This window comes from Salvelinus sp. IW2-2015, linkage group LG13 (genome assembly GCF_002910315.2).
Source record: "Salvelinus sp. IW2-2015 linkage group LG13, ASM291031v2, whole genome shotgun sequence".
NCBI classification, from domain to species: Eukaryota; Metazoa; Chordata; class Actinopteri; order Salmoniformes; family Salmonidae; genus Salvelinus; species Salvelinus sp. IW2-2015.
Window position 1 is genome coordinate 11,642,244 of NC_036853.1, and position 13,493 is coordinate 11,655,736.

Genomic DNA, 13,493 nt, shown 5'->3' on the forward strand with positions numbered 1-13,493 from the left:
GAGTATTTTCACTAGCCATTGTAGGGAGTTTATCCTGTGTACATTAAAGAGATGAATAGAAATATCACAATCATCAATGCCTGTTGGGTTTCTGCTCTTGCTCACTTGTGATGGAGTAGAGCTTTGGAGAAGCTATCTTGAGGTGGTTAATCATGACACTTCCATTGACATTTTCTGACCATTTAGACATAGCGGTAGCAACACTGACTACATGAAGTTATTAGTTTGATTAGTGTCTGAGAGCCCAAGGCTTTGCATGCAATGCATGGTGGGAATATGGCTCAACTGGGCAGATCCATGAATTACATGGTTTTTACTTGGAGACATCCTGTTCTGTGGCCCCAGCTCTGTCTTGCTTTACAAGTTCAGTACAAACCCCCTTGACTTATCCCCCTGGCTTTTCAACAAGACTCATTCAAATCAAGTTCCAGGGATTGGGGGAGGTTGAGCAAGACTCTCTACCCCCTCAGAGAAGGGCCGGAGAATGGGAACTCTCAACCAAAATAAACACACATTTATATCTAAATAAACATTGGACCCCATATTTTTAAAAGTCTTATTGGCAGCTCAAATATACACCACTCATTTAAAACAATATTAGTTACTGACCTATTTCGAAATTCCTGAGTATGTCTCTAACTTGTTTTGTGTTTTCAATGTCAAAACAACTCAGTCAGGAGAGTAAAAATCGTTGATTGAGTTGCAGCTAGGTACTGAGTGGACATAAATGCATATGCTACATTTCTCAGTAATAAATAACACATTCATACAATGGTATCCCGAGGTTGCTGAATATCTGTTCCTATGGTAACACAGGCACATTTCAGAGCAATGAGTGTGAGGCTATGGACCTATAGCTGAAATGCTAAGACATTTCATCCCCTTATTTAGCATAGTAATAAGAACATGCATAGATCTGACTGGAGAGGTAATCTCACGATAAATATGACTAGGCTAATCTTGCAGGTGTGCATTTATTATAACCCTGAAATCTCAGTATTAATCCAAAATACAGGTATCATAATCTTCATACATGACAAATAACACAGTAATTCACACAATTCCTTAAAACCCATCTGAGCTCTAGAGACATGAATGGTCCAGGAGTTGGGATTCTGTGAATGGCTCAGTGCCTGGTGAAAAGTGGCTCCTCAAATGAGCGGTTAGAGAAGCCTCAGCTGGGAAGAAGTCTAGAAGTCTGAGAGAGAGAGAATGGGCTCCGGCTGCAGTGTTTGGGGCTGTGGCTCCAGCCCTGTAGTGCACATCATTCTGGTCCGACTCACACACACTGTGACGACCATGTGGTCCCAAGCTGGAATGCCTGGGCAAACACTGGAGCACGTTAGATTGTAGCCTTGTATTGTCTCTCTTCGCCTCGGCCTATTTTGTTATTTTGCGGCTTTCATTGTTGTTATTTTGCGGCTTTCATTGTTGTTATTTTGCGGCTTTCATTGGGGTGTGTCTCTGTTTATGTTCATGGTTCACGTGCTTAAGACAAGGGAAGTGAGTGCTCCTCACACTGTCAACACCCACTCTCAGTAACTAGCTGTTATCAGACTTAAACAGGGGATTAGACCTATTGATCAAATGGCCTGGTTCAAAGGTTATCTAGATAAGACCATTAGGCCAGTGTCCTTTCAAACATTTCACAGATAGTGATCTGACTACTCACTGATTCTGCTGCATTCACTCATTTGCCAGTCGCTATTGAATGTAAAATGTACACTATGTATACAAATGTATGTGGACACCCCTTCAAATTAGTGGATTCGGCTATTTCAGCCACACCCGTTGCTAACAGGTGTATAAAATCGAGCACAAAGACATGCAATCTCCATAAACAAACATTAGCAGTAGGTCTTACTGAAGAGCTCGGTGACTTTCAACGTGGCAAGAAGTAATAGTTTCATAATTTCTGCACTGCTAGAGCTGCCCTGCTCAACTGCAAGTGCTGCTATTGTGAAGTGGAAATGTCTAGGAGCAATAACGGCTCAGCCGTGAAGTAGTAGGCCACACAAGCTCACAGAACTGGACCACCGAGTGCTGAAGCACGTAACGCGTACAAATTGTCTGGCCTCGGTTGCAACATTCACTACCGAGTTCCAAACTGCCTCTGTAAGCAACGTCAGCACAATAACTGTTCGTCGGGAGCTTCATGAAATGGGTTTCCATGGCCGAGCAGCCACACACAAGCCTAAGATCACCATGCGCAATGCCAAGAATCGGCTGGAGTGGTGTAAAGCTTGCCGCCTTTGTACTCTAGTGCAGTGGAAACGTGTTCTCTGGAGTAATGAATCATGCTTCACCATCTTGCAGTCCATCGGACAAATCTGGGTTTGGCGGATGCTACCTGCCTGAACGCGTAGTGCCAACTGTAAAGTTTGGTGGATGAGGCATAATGGTCTGGGGCTGTTTTTCATGGTTCGGGCTAGGCCCCAGTTCCAGAGAAGGGAAATCTTAACGCTACAGCATACAATGACATTCTAGACGATTCTGTGCTGCCAACTTTGTGCCAACAGTTTGTGGAAGTCCCTCTCCTGTTTCAGCATGACAATGCCCCAGTGCACAAAGCGAGGTCGGTGTGGAAGAACTTGACTGGCCTGCCCAGAGCCGTGACCTAAACCCTATCGAACACCTTTGGGATGAATTGGAACATCGACTGCGAGCCAGGATTAAACGCCCAACATCAGTGCCCGACCTCACTAATGCTCTTGTGGCTGAATGGAAGCAAGTCCCCGCAGAAATGTTCCAACATCTATTGGAAAGCCTTCCCAGAAGCGTGGAGTCTATTATAGCAGCAACTCCATAGCAACTCCATATTAATGCTCATGATTTTGGAATAAGATGTTCAACGAGCAGGTGTCCACATACTTTTGACCATGTAGTGTATCCACCATCAACTGTAGGTATACAGTAGGTGTCATGGTTAAAGTTTTCTTTTCTCATGCCGGATCCCTGTATAGAGACATTTTTAGCTTCGCTCTACATTCTACCAATTAAAATGTCTAAACAAAATAAGCTGCCACTGCTTGAGTCACTGTTGTTTTCCACCTCCTATTACAGGCAGCTCTCTGTCTCACTGCTGGCTCCTAATGAGACATCACCCTCATGTGGCCTTGTCCACATAGCATCCATTCACTGTTGTGTTCTGTGTTCATTCGTCGTGTCATAGATGGTAATACTCTAAATCCTCTTGAAATTGTATTGTAATCCATGGAAATATAATTATTCTTTCTCCGAGCCATTTGACCAAGTTTTAGTCCACCGTCATATTTTTCTTTTAACTCCAGTAGTCGACTTGTCTAACGCTTTAGTGAAATTGAGTCAAAACTGATTGTCATAACAGAAAAGCCACATGCCTCGCTATCAGTATGTTAACATGTTTTGGTCCATTTCACTGCATCTATTTCAGGAAGCTTCAATTAATTTAAGTAATCTGTGACAGAGCGTAACCACGTCCTTAAGCCTGTTATGTTCATGTCTAGTAGGGTTTGTAAAACAGTCCAAAGCAGATATTTATAAAAATATGTGCATGTTTCATCCTGCAAAATAACCAAAGGAAGGAGTGCCTCCAAATCCTTACTGTAATCACACACTCCCATCCATTCCATAGTTTGTATTGCAAATTAACCCATGGTTTGATTCTCATGTGACCCATTCATATTTGCAATTTATATCTAGGCTTTACAGAACGATGTATTGCTTTTGCAGACATTCCTTTTACAAACCATTAATTTCAGATGCAAACTGTCCCTTAATGTAGCGAGCTAGAGTTTTCTCCTTCCCCTGAAGCAAAAATGGAAAAAGAGAAGAGCAGAGTTCAACCCGGTCTCATAGCCTTTCGCATTATTATGTACGTAAATCCGAAATGCTCCCTTTAGGATGAAATATTATGTTTCGTATGGTATGTATTAATTTGTGGATGTCCATCATCCATTTTGTATGATATGTTACAAATTACAATTCGTATGATACTTTACGAATTTGCAAAATGTACAATATGTTCCGAATTAGCAAAATATATGATTGTTACGAATTTGCAAACGTATAATATGTTGCGAATTTCATTTTTGGGGGGGTAACATTAGCTAGCTGGCTAACATTAGCTAGGTTAGGGTTAGTGGTTTGGGGTTAGGGTTAAGGTTAGGAGTTAGATTTTAAGGTTAGGGGAAGAGTTCGATAAAAGTGTTAATTAAGGTTAGGGTTAGACTAAGTAGTTGCAAAGTAGCTAAAAAGTAGGAGTAGTTGAAAAGTTGCTAATTACCAAAAATGCTAAAGTTGTCCATGATGAGATTCGAAAACGCAACCTTTGGGTTTTTAGACCTTACCTATGTACAGAATGGTTACCTGGAGGTAAATGGGGTAGGGTCATGCTTTTTCAATTTGAATCCAGGGGAGGGTCATGTAATTTGTACCTGATGAAATTTCAATATTTCTCAGTGTTTTAGAATTAGTTTATTAGCCTATATATCAATCAGTGGTGTCAGTGAAACCGGTGAGGCGAATTTACTGCATTTCTACACAATTTAAAAACTCTAACATGCTACTTGGAGAACAGCAAAAGCAAAACCAAATGACCCCAGACATTAATAATCACCTCAATATTAGGTTTAAATTCTGAAAGTATTCAGACCCCTTGACTTTTCCCACATTTTGTTACATTACAGCCTTATTCTAAAATTGATTAAATAATTTTTTCCCTCATCAATCTACATACAAATAACTCATAATGACAACGTGAAAACAGGTTTTTCAATTTTTTTGCAAATATATTAAAAATAAAAACAGGAATACCTTATTTACGTAGGTATTCCTTTGCTATGAGACTCGAAATTGAGCTCAGGTGCATCCTGTTTCCATTGACCATCCTTGAGATGTTTCTACAACTTGATTGGAGTCCACCTGTGGTAAATTCAATTGATTGGACATGATTTAAAAAGGCTGTCTATATAAGGTCCTACAGTTGACAGTCCATGTCAGAGCAAAAACCAAGCCATGAGGTCAAAGGAATTGCCCGTAGAGCTCCGAGACAGGATTGTGTCTAGGAACAGATATGTGGAAGGGTACCAAAACATTTCTGCAGCATTGAAGGTCCCCAAGAACACAGTGGCCTCCATCATTCTTACATGGAATAAGTTTGGAACCACCAAGACTCTTCCTAGAGCTGGCCGCCCGGCCAAACTGAGCAATCGGGGGAGAAGGGCCTTGGCCAGGAAGGTGACCAAGAACCCGATGGTCACTCTGACAGAGCTCCAGAGGTCCTCTGTGGAGATGTGAGAACCTTCCAGAAGGACAACCATCTCTGCCACATTCCACCAATCAGGCCTGTCTGGAGGAAACATGGCACCATCCCTACGGTGAAGCACGGTGGTGGCAGCATCATGCTGTTGGGATGTTTTTCAGCGGCAGGGACTGGGAGACTAGTCAGGATAGAGGGAAAAATGAACGGAGCAAAGTACAGAGAGATCCTTGATGAAAACATGCTCCAGAGCGCTCAGGACCTCAGACTGGGGCGAAGGTTCACCTTCCAGCAGGACAACAACCCTAAACACACAGCCAAGACAACGCAGGAGTCTCTGAATGTCCGTGAGTGGCCCAGCCAGAGCACTCTCCATCCAACCTGACAGAGCTTGAGAGGATCTGCAGAGAAGAATGGGAGAAACTCCCCAAATACAGGTGTGCTAAGCTTGTAGCGTCAAACCCAAGAAGACTTGAGGCTGTAATCACTGCCAAAGGTGCTTCAACAAAGTACTGAGTAAAGGGTCTGAATACTTATGTAAATGTGATTTAACTCTGATAGCATGCTACTACTATAATTTTATTTAATTTAAAAAAATATATGTTTCTTGCCCATGATGTATTTATCAGAGTTATTGACCTCACTATAAGCCAGATTCGAGTAACTTACATTGTGGTGCTCAAACTTGAAGCAGCAGTCGCGTCAGAATCAATTGGAAATGGACAGTTCATGGTGCTGAAAGTAAGCAAATTCGAGTAGGCATAATTCATTTCAACCGTCTTCATTTTAATTAGACTTTACCAAAAACAAGACAGCTTTGTGTTGGAGCCTTTCTCTTCCTTTTTAAGAAATAAGAGTTAGGCCTACCTGTTTGACAGACTATAAGCTATAGGCTGCTAAATCCATAGATTTGTAGGTCAATTCCTCCACCCACCATGCACTCTTTAAATCCTTAATAGTCTACTGACTCACCGTGCATCAATCTAAGTCACATAATAAAAAAATCCCATCAAAATCCATTTAAGCTAGAGAGAGATATTAGTTTTTTTGCATGGTCTATGTCTCAATCCACAGCATCCACCGTGGAAGGTGGCCGAGCTACAGCGATGTTTGTCAGACCATGAGACAGGCCGAAAATTGTTCTTCTCACAAAAACGTCTGTAGCATCTGAATGGTTTGGCCTTCAAACTAATATGAGCACTCTATGGAAAGATGAGACTCTCACGAACAAATGGGACTCATCTGAAGGTAAAACATTTTTTATGGGAGTATGGAGGTAGTTTTGTGCCAACAAAAAAAGGGCTTAAATATGTGTCTAAAATTTTTATTTTTTAGCTTTCTTATATCTCCTAGATATAGGGCAGACACTTCAAAACCTTATTCCTCATTATTTATTTTTGGACTGTCTGTTTTGCCATTTATGAATGTATTATTCAATGTGTTTCTGTATACTATAGTAAAAAAGGCCAAATTCAAAATTCTATCTATCTTTTTTTATACCTACAATGGGGGTCCTAAAATTCTAAATCAAATAGCTAAATGATCCATCGTATAACCATCTTAAAATATTTCCATATTTTAGCTTAGTTGACCCCCCCTAAAATTAAGGGGGTATGAGAGAGTATGCCATAGGCCTACCTTTTATTAAAGAAAATGGCAAAAAGCACAGGCCTACCCGTTGTTAGTTTAAGATATTGAAGAAAATAAAACAGATCCGATTACCTAAAGTGATCTATAACAGCACTTTGGTCCCACATACTTTATACTTGTAGTTGTAAAATACACGGAAAGACGTGACTCTGATGCATATGGGGATATCATTGTTTAATTTCTTTGATATTCAGAGGCTGAGCTACAACCTATAATCGAGGAGACAAAAAATGTACTTTGCTTGGGAAGTAACCTAATTCTGTCACTAATTGATTAAGCTATTCACTTTCTGTACAATAGAAGATGTTTAAACCCAGACAACTTTTAGGAAAACGCTAGCCAGCAGTTTAAAGCTTTGGTTTGTCTGCGTCCGTAGACCAGGGGTGGAAAGGTAGGCCTAACTTTTGAAAGTACAATGCTCAGAATCCTAATGGCGTCTCAGATGTAATTATTTTCAAACAGGGACTGTTTCGTTGCAAACAAGACATAATGATTTGGCATTGGAAAAATACTGTATGATAAGATGAACACATCTCTCTGTCCATTCTTAGCCTGTAATTTCGGTAATTTGTGTGGTAATAAAAAATAATCTGCCAATATGTAAAATGATGTAGAATTGCATAAAAAAAATTAAAAGGCTGTTTTTTGTCGGACCTGCAAATACAATGATACTGTAGATTAATGTAATGCTTTTACTACAAAGGAGATCTTTCCACCCCTACTCTTGTCTACGGTGATCTGTGAACCCACAACATTCTGGCCTGCAGCCCTGTGCACTATCAAAATTCCTGAGTTGCCATGTAATGCATACAGAACGAACAACAGTTTCTAAAACTGCATATATAAGGCTCTGGTCTGTCCAAGAAGTGGGAGTAAATGGTCGACAAGTTCTCTTCATCCACTTTCTTTTAATATTTATTTTGGGTTTAAGGGAGGTTAATTTTTTTGTTTTTTTAAGCGTTCAAGGAGGGTTTAGGTTAAATATATTATGCTGAAGGTCGGGCCATCCATTTTCTTTTCAGAGAGGTCAAATGTTTGCCATGTAAACCTTATTATAAATAACGTTCACTCCCTAAGTAACTGTCTATCTTATCTAACAGTACAAAACTTAACATCATACAAATTTAAGCTTCCCGTATTTACATTGACTATGTTACGTCTAGTCTATGACACCAGGCTGCAGAGCGAGGAGAGTAAACCATACAGCAGTCTGCAAGCAGGCCTATGAAAGACAGAGGGTGTAAACCACAGGAGACTGTTGAGGGGAGGACGCCTTATAATAATGGCTGTAACGGCAGGAATGGAATGGCATCAAACACACGGAAAGCATGTGTTTGATTTATTTGATACCAATCCACCTAATCCGCTCCAGCCATTACCACGAGTCCGTCTTCCCCAATAAAGATGCCACCAACCTCCTGTGGTGTAAACAGTCTAAGGGGAGTTTTGCAGCACTCTGGGTCCCTTTGGACAGGCGTTGAGCTCTAGACCGAGGCCTGGCTGGACAATGCTGTACTTCTTTCAGCCTGTGGAGCAGAGCACTGACGTCTGGCACCCAGCCATCCCCACAACCACCACCAGCCCTGACGACGGATTTATATATTTATACATGGCCACTGTTACTGTCACTTCAACTGCGGCTCCAATCGCTACTATTTCACAGCGGCATGTGCTGTGCTGTCACCCATAAATCTATAAAGCTGTGGATGACTTACTGGCTCACTGGGAATGACCATCTCAGACACACAGAGAAAAACAGACGTTCAGTACCTGAAAGCGCAGCGTGAGAGCCATGTCTGACAGCCAGGGGCTTGATATGGATACAGCAGAAGGCTCTATTTCAGTATGGGATGATGTCATTTTGCAGGGAAGGATACACTTACTGCAGCATGGGATAATACCTAATTTGTTGATCACACATGATGATGAGCAGATATGTTGCTCTGTCTGTGTTTACATATACAATAATGTACACACAAATCATATGAATTATATACTTTAATGGTATACTGATGATACACAGCTCAGCCATCTCATCTAGTGTGGAACTGATTTATGTCTCTGCCAAATGGGTGAAAAGGAGTATTTATCCAACTAGATTTTTACCATGTTTATGTGTTTATCTTTAAGCGAGACCGATTTAAGACCAAGACCGGAGCTGGGGGAAAATAGAGCTACTCTACAAATTATTACTAACCCAAACACAGTGGAGAACAGTGGGCCTTCTATGCCTTCAGAGAAGGGCTAAGGATTTATAAAATAATGATTATAATAATAATGACAATTTATTTTCAACAATGTTCTGATTTAATCTCCTCAGTTTTTGTTGGAAATGAAAGGGTAAACACTGAAGAGAAAAATCAATCAGGATTTTTATTTTTGCTGTTCTCTGGGGAGAAAAATCTAGCTAGCTAAGTCAGTCATTGGCTAGGCCTTTAGAAGCTAGATAAATCAAATCAAATCAAATGTTATTGGTCACATACACGTGTTTAACAGATGTTATTGCGGGTGTAGTGAAATGCTTGTGCTTCTAGTTCCGACAGTGCAGCAATATCTAATAAGTAATATCTAACAATTTCACAACAAATAATAATATCTAATACACACAAATCTAAGTAAAGGAATGGAATTAAGAATATATAAATATATGGATGAGCAATGTCAGCCATTCAACTGTATTAGGGCAAAATGTTGGAGTGACAGTGGATTCAACCAATTACATTTTGACTGTTTTCACAAAAACTTATGGAAACTTCTGCCTTCTTGAAGGCCAACAGGTCACTGCGCAATAGCGAGCAGTAGTGTTCCCACAGTCTAGCTAGCTAGCTTTTGTTGTCGGCTAGTTTGGAGCAGCTGCAGCAGGTGTTATCAATGAGGATGTTGTTGCTAATTTGTTAGTGTCTCCCTTCTCAAGAATAACATTTAAAGTGGACGTGAAAGCATTTTAGCAATATCAAATCTTATTAAAATCATATACAGTCGTGGCCAAAAGTTTTGAGAATGACACAAATAATAATTTTCACAAACTTTGCTGCTTCAGTGTCTTTAGATATTTTTGTCAGATGTTACTATGGAATACTGAAGTATAATTACAAGCATTTCATTTCAGGCTTTTATTGACAATTACATGAAGTTGATGCAAAGAGTCAATATTTGCAGTGTTGACCCTTCTTTTTCAAGACCTCTGCAATCCGCCCTGGAATGCTGTCAATTAACTTCTGGGCCACATCCTGACTGATGGCAGCCCATTCTTGCATAATCAATGCTTGGAGTTTGTCAGAATTTGTGGTTTTAAGTTCTCAATGGGATTAAGGTCTGGGGAGTTTCCTGGCCATGGACCCAAAATATCGATGTTTTGTTCCCCGAGCCACTTAGCAATCACTTTTGCCTTATGGAAAGGTGCTCCATCATGCTGGAAAAGGAATTGTTCATCACCAAACTGTTCCTGGATGGTTGGGAGAAGTTGCTCTCGGAGGATGTGTTGGTACCATTCTTTATTCATGGCTGTGTTCTTAGGCAAAATTGTGAGTGAGCCCACTCCCTTGGCTGAGAAGCAACCCCACACATGAATGGTCTCAGGATGCTTTACTGTTGGCATGACACAGGACTGATGGTAGCGCTCACCTTGTCTTCTCCGGACAAGCTTTTTTCCGGATGCCCCAAACAATCGGAAAGGGGATTCATCAGAGAAAATCACTTTACCCCAGTCCTCAGCAGTCCAATCCCTGTACCTTTTGCAGAATATCAGTCTGTCTCTGATGTTTTTCCTGGAGAGAAGTGGCTAAGATGGCCCTTCTTGACACCAGGCCATCCTCCAAAAGTCTTCGCCTCACTGTGCGTGCAGATGCACTCACACTTGCCTGCTGCCATTCCTGAGCAAGCTCTGTACTGGTGGTGCCCCGATCCCGCAGTTGAATCAACTTTAGGAGACGGTCCTGGCGCTTGCTGGACTTTCTTGGGCGCCCTGAAGCCTGTCGTAGCTGAATCAGAATTAGTTAGGTAACATAGATAAATAAGATGTTTTATTTACTTTCATAATATGCTTATGTGAGATACTTGTCATTAGAATGTCTCTTTTAGGACTATACTGTCGGCAGTTGCATTTTCCTTTCTTCTCTAAGGAAAAGTAACTTGGGGCCCAGAGAGCGGAGAGGTCAGGCTTGTCTTGTACATGTCTGGTAATATGCTGAATATCACAATGGAACATTGTCTTCATATGTGAACAGGTTTGAACATTGTCTTCATATGTGAATGTATCTGTTAAACCATGTGAAGGGCGCCACAATGTCTGTACTCCAGTCACTCCCTCCTTTTCCCATTGGGGGGAGGAGTATGGCAGTGTCTGGAACCATTGTATTACCCCTCTGATGTTGCACTAATCTTGACATAGTATATGACCTAGAAGTCACTCCCCTCAGTGAGCTTGTCCAGGGATGGGGTGTATTTGAGATGGGAGTATCTAAAGTTGAGAATTGATATATGCCATTGGATGAGGTCATTTTTTGGTACTATGAAGTACCAAGAACGAGATCAGAACCTCATCTTAGAGACCAAACTGAACGATAATTTATAGCTAATGCTATCTGGCTATTGGATACTCCTCTCTCAAGTAAAAGGCCCTCTGTGAAGTTTCTGAGATCTGTGGTTCGTCATGTGAGTTGAGAGGGGTGTATCTTGGCTATAAAAGATACTATAATTATTTTGTAAGCACTCTCAGAATTCATGTATAGACACTGAATTGATCTGAGAGTCAAAGGGCTATGGTGAAGCTCATATAATTAAAGATGAAGTTTAAGTATCCTCTGACTGGTGTGTGGTTTGTAAACTCTCCTCATTTAGTAATACAGGGAATTACCACGACAAGCCTTCTTCACAACAATTGAACCACTCTCCTTGAAGTTCTTGATGATCCGATAAATGGTTGATTTAGGTGCAATCTTACTGGCAGCAATGTCCTTGCCTGTGAAGCCATTTTTGTGCAAAGCAATGTTGACGGCATGTGTTTCCTTGCAGGTAACCATGGATGACAGAGGAAGAACAATGATTCCAAGCACCCCCCTCCTTTTGAAGCTTCCAGTCTGTTATTCGAACTCAATCAGCATGACAGAGTGATCTCCAGCCTTGTCCTCGTCAACACTCACACCTGTGTTAACGAGAGAATCACTGACATGTCAGCTGGTCTTTGTGCAGGAATGAAATGCAATGGAAATGTTTTTTGGGGGATTCAGTTCATTTGCATGAAAGAAAGACTTTGCAATTAATTGCAATTCATCTGATCACTCTTCACAACATTCTGGAGTATATGCAAATTGCCATCATACAAACTGAGGCAGCAGACTGTGAAAATTAATATTTGTGTACTGTACACCTCCAGGAAGAATATGACACTTAAAAAAAAAAAATCTGACAAACGACCACTTAGATATGGTCATTTTCACGTTTTGATAAATTCTTTGAATGTTTGGGAATTACGTATACTAAGGCATTTGTGAAAATTCTATAGCAAAATAGAGTGGGGAAGCAGACACTGCAGTAAATAAAACCAAATAAATACATCTGTCTTGTCCAGGACCAGAGTCTACACAGACCTATAGCCAATCAGAGTTATAGTTGGCCTTTATAAAAACAAGCTATTTGTCAATGGTGTATTGGAGGTGCAGGAGAGCAGAGTATAATGAACAGGCGCACTTTTATTATAGTTCCAAAAAACGAGAGCACTACATAAATCAAACGCGCTCAAAAAACGGAACATAAAAGTAAAGCGCGTTAACTAACACCACATAATATGAAACAATTACACACAAAACATGATGGGAAACAGAGGGTTAAATACAAGTAGATTGATTGGGGAAATGAAAACCAGGTGTGTATGGAAACAAGACAAGACAAATGGATATATGAAAAATGGAGCGGTGATGGCTAGAAAGCCGGTGACGTCGATCGCCGAACGCCGCCCGAACAAGGAGAGGAGCCGACTTCGGCGGAAGTCATGACACCATTTGCCAAACGGACCTACCATCATTCACTTTGAACTGGACTGTGTGTTTACAGGCAGTTGCAACAGCACGACTTTAGATCATTAGAACGCATTCGGGAAAAGCCACTTAAATACACCAGAATGGATTTCTGCAAATATGTAAACACCATGGGAGTCCTCTTACATTTGGGAACTTTACCGTCCTATCGATCAAACAACCATGAAAGGTAGGCTCCCTCTCCCTCAGTTATGCACACCAACAAGATCAATAACTAATGCTAGCCAGAGCAAGACGAGCTAAAAGGAACATTCGATAAACCTCTCAAACTTTTTCAGCTAGTTGGCCATCAAAATTGCACTGATAAACGATGGGGAATTGTAGCCTGCCATTGCATGCTTGTCCCAACCAAGCACCCAAGCAAACTGGCTGAAGTTGGATAGCTTTCTAGCTACCAGACACAAATGAGAGAACACCTCGTTCTGATAATTTTACTCGCCGTAGCAGAGCTGGTTAGGCTGTTTACATGTTATCTAGACAGTACTTGACTAACTATTACTCTTTTGGTCTACGTTTACTGACACCGGTCATATTCAGTGTTTGTAAATTCATCAGTTGTTCTGCGCTCT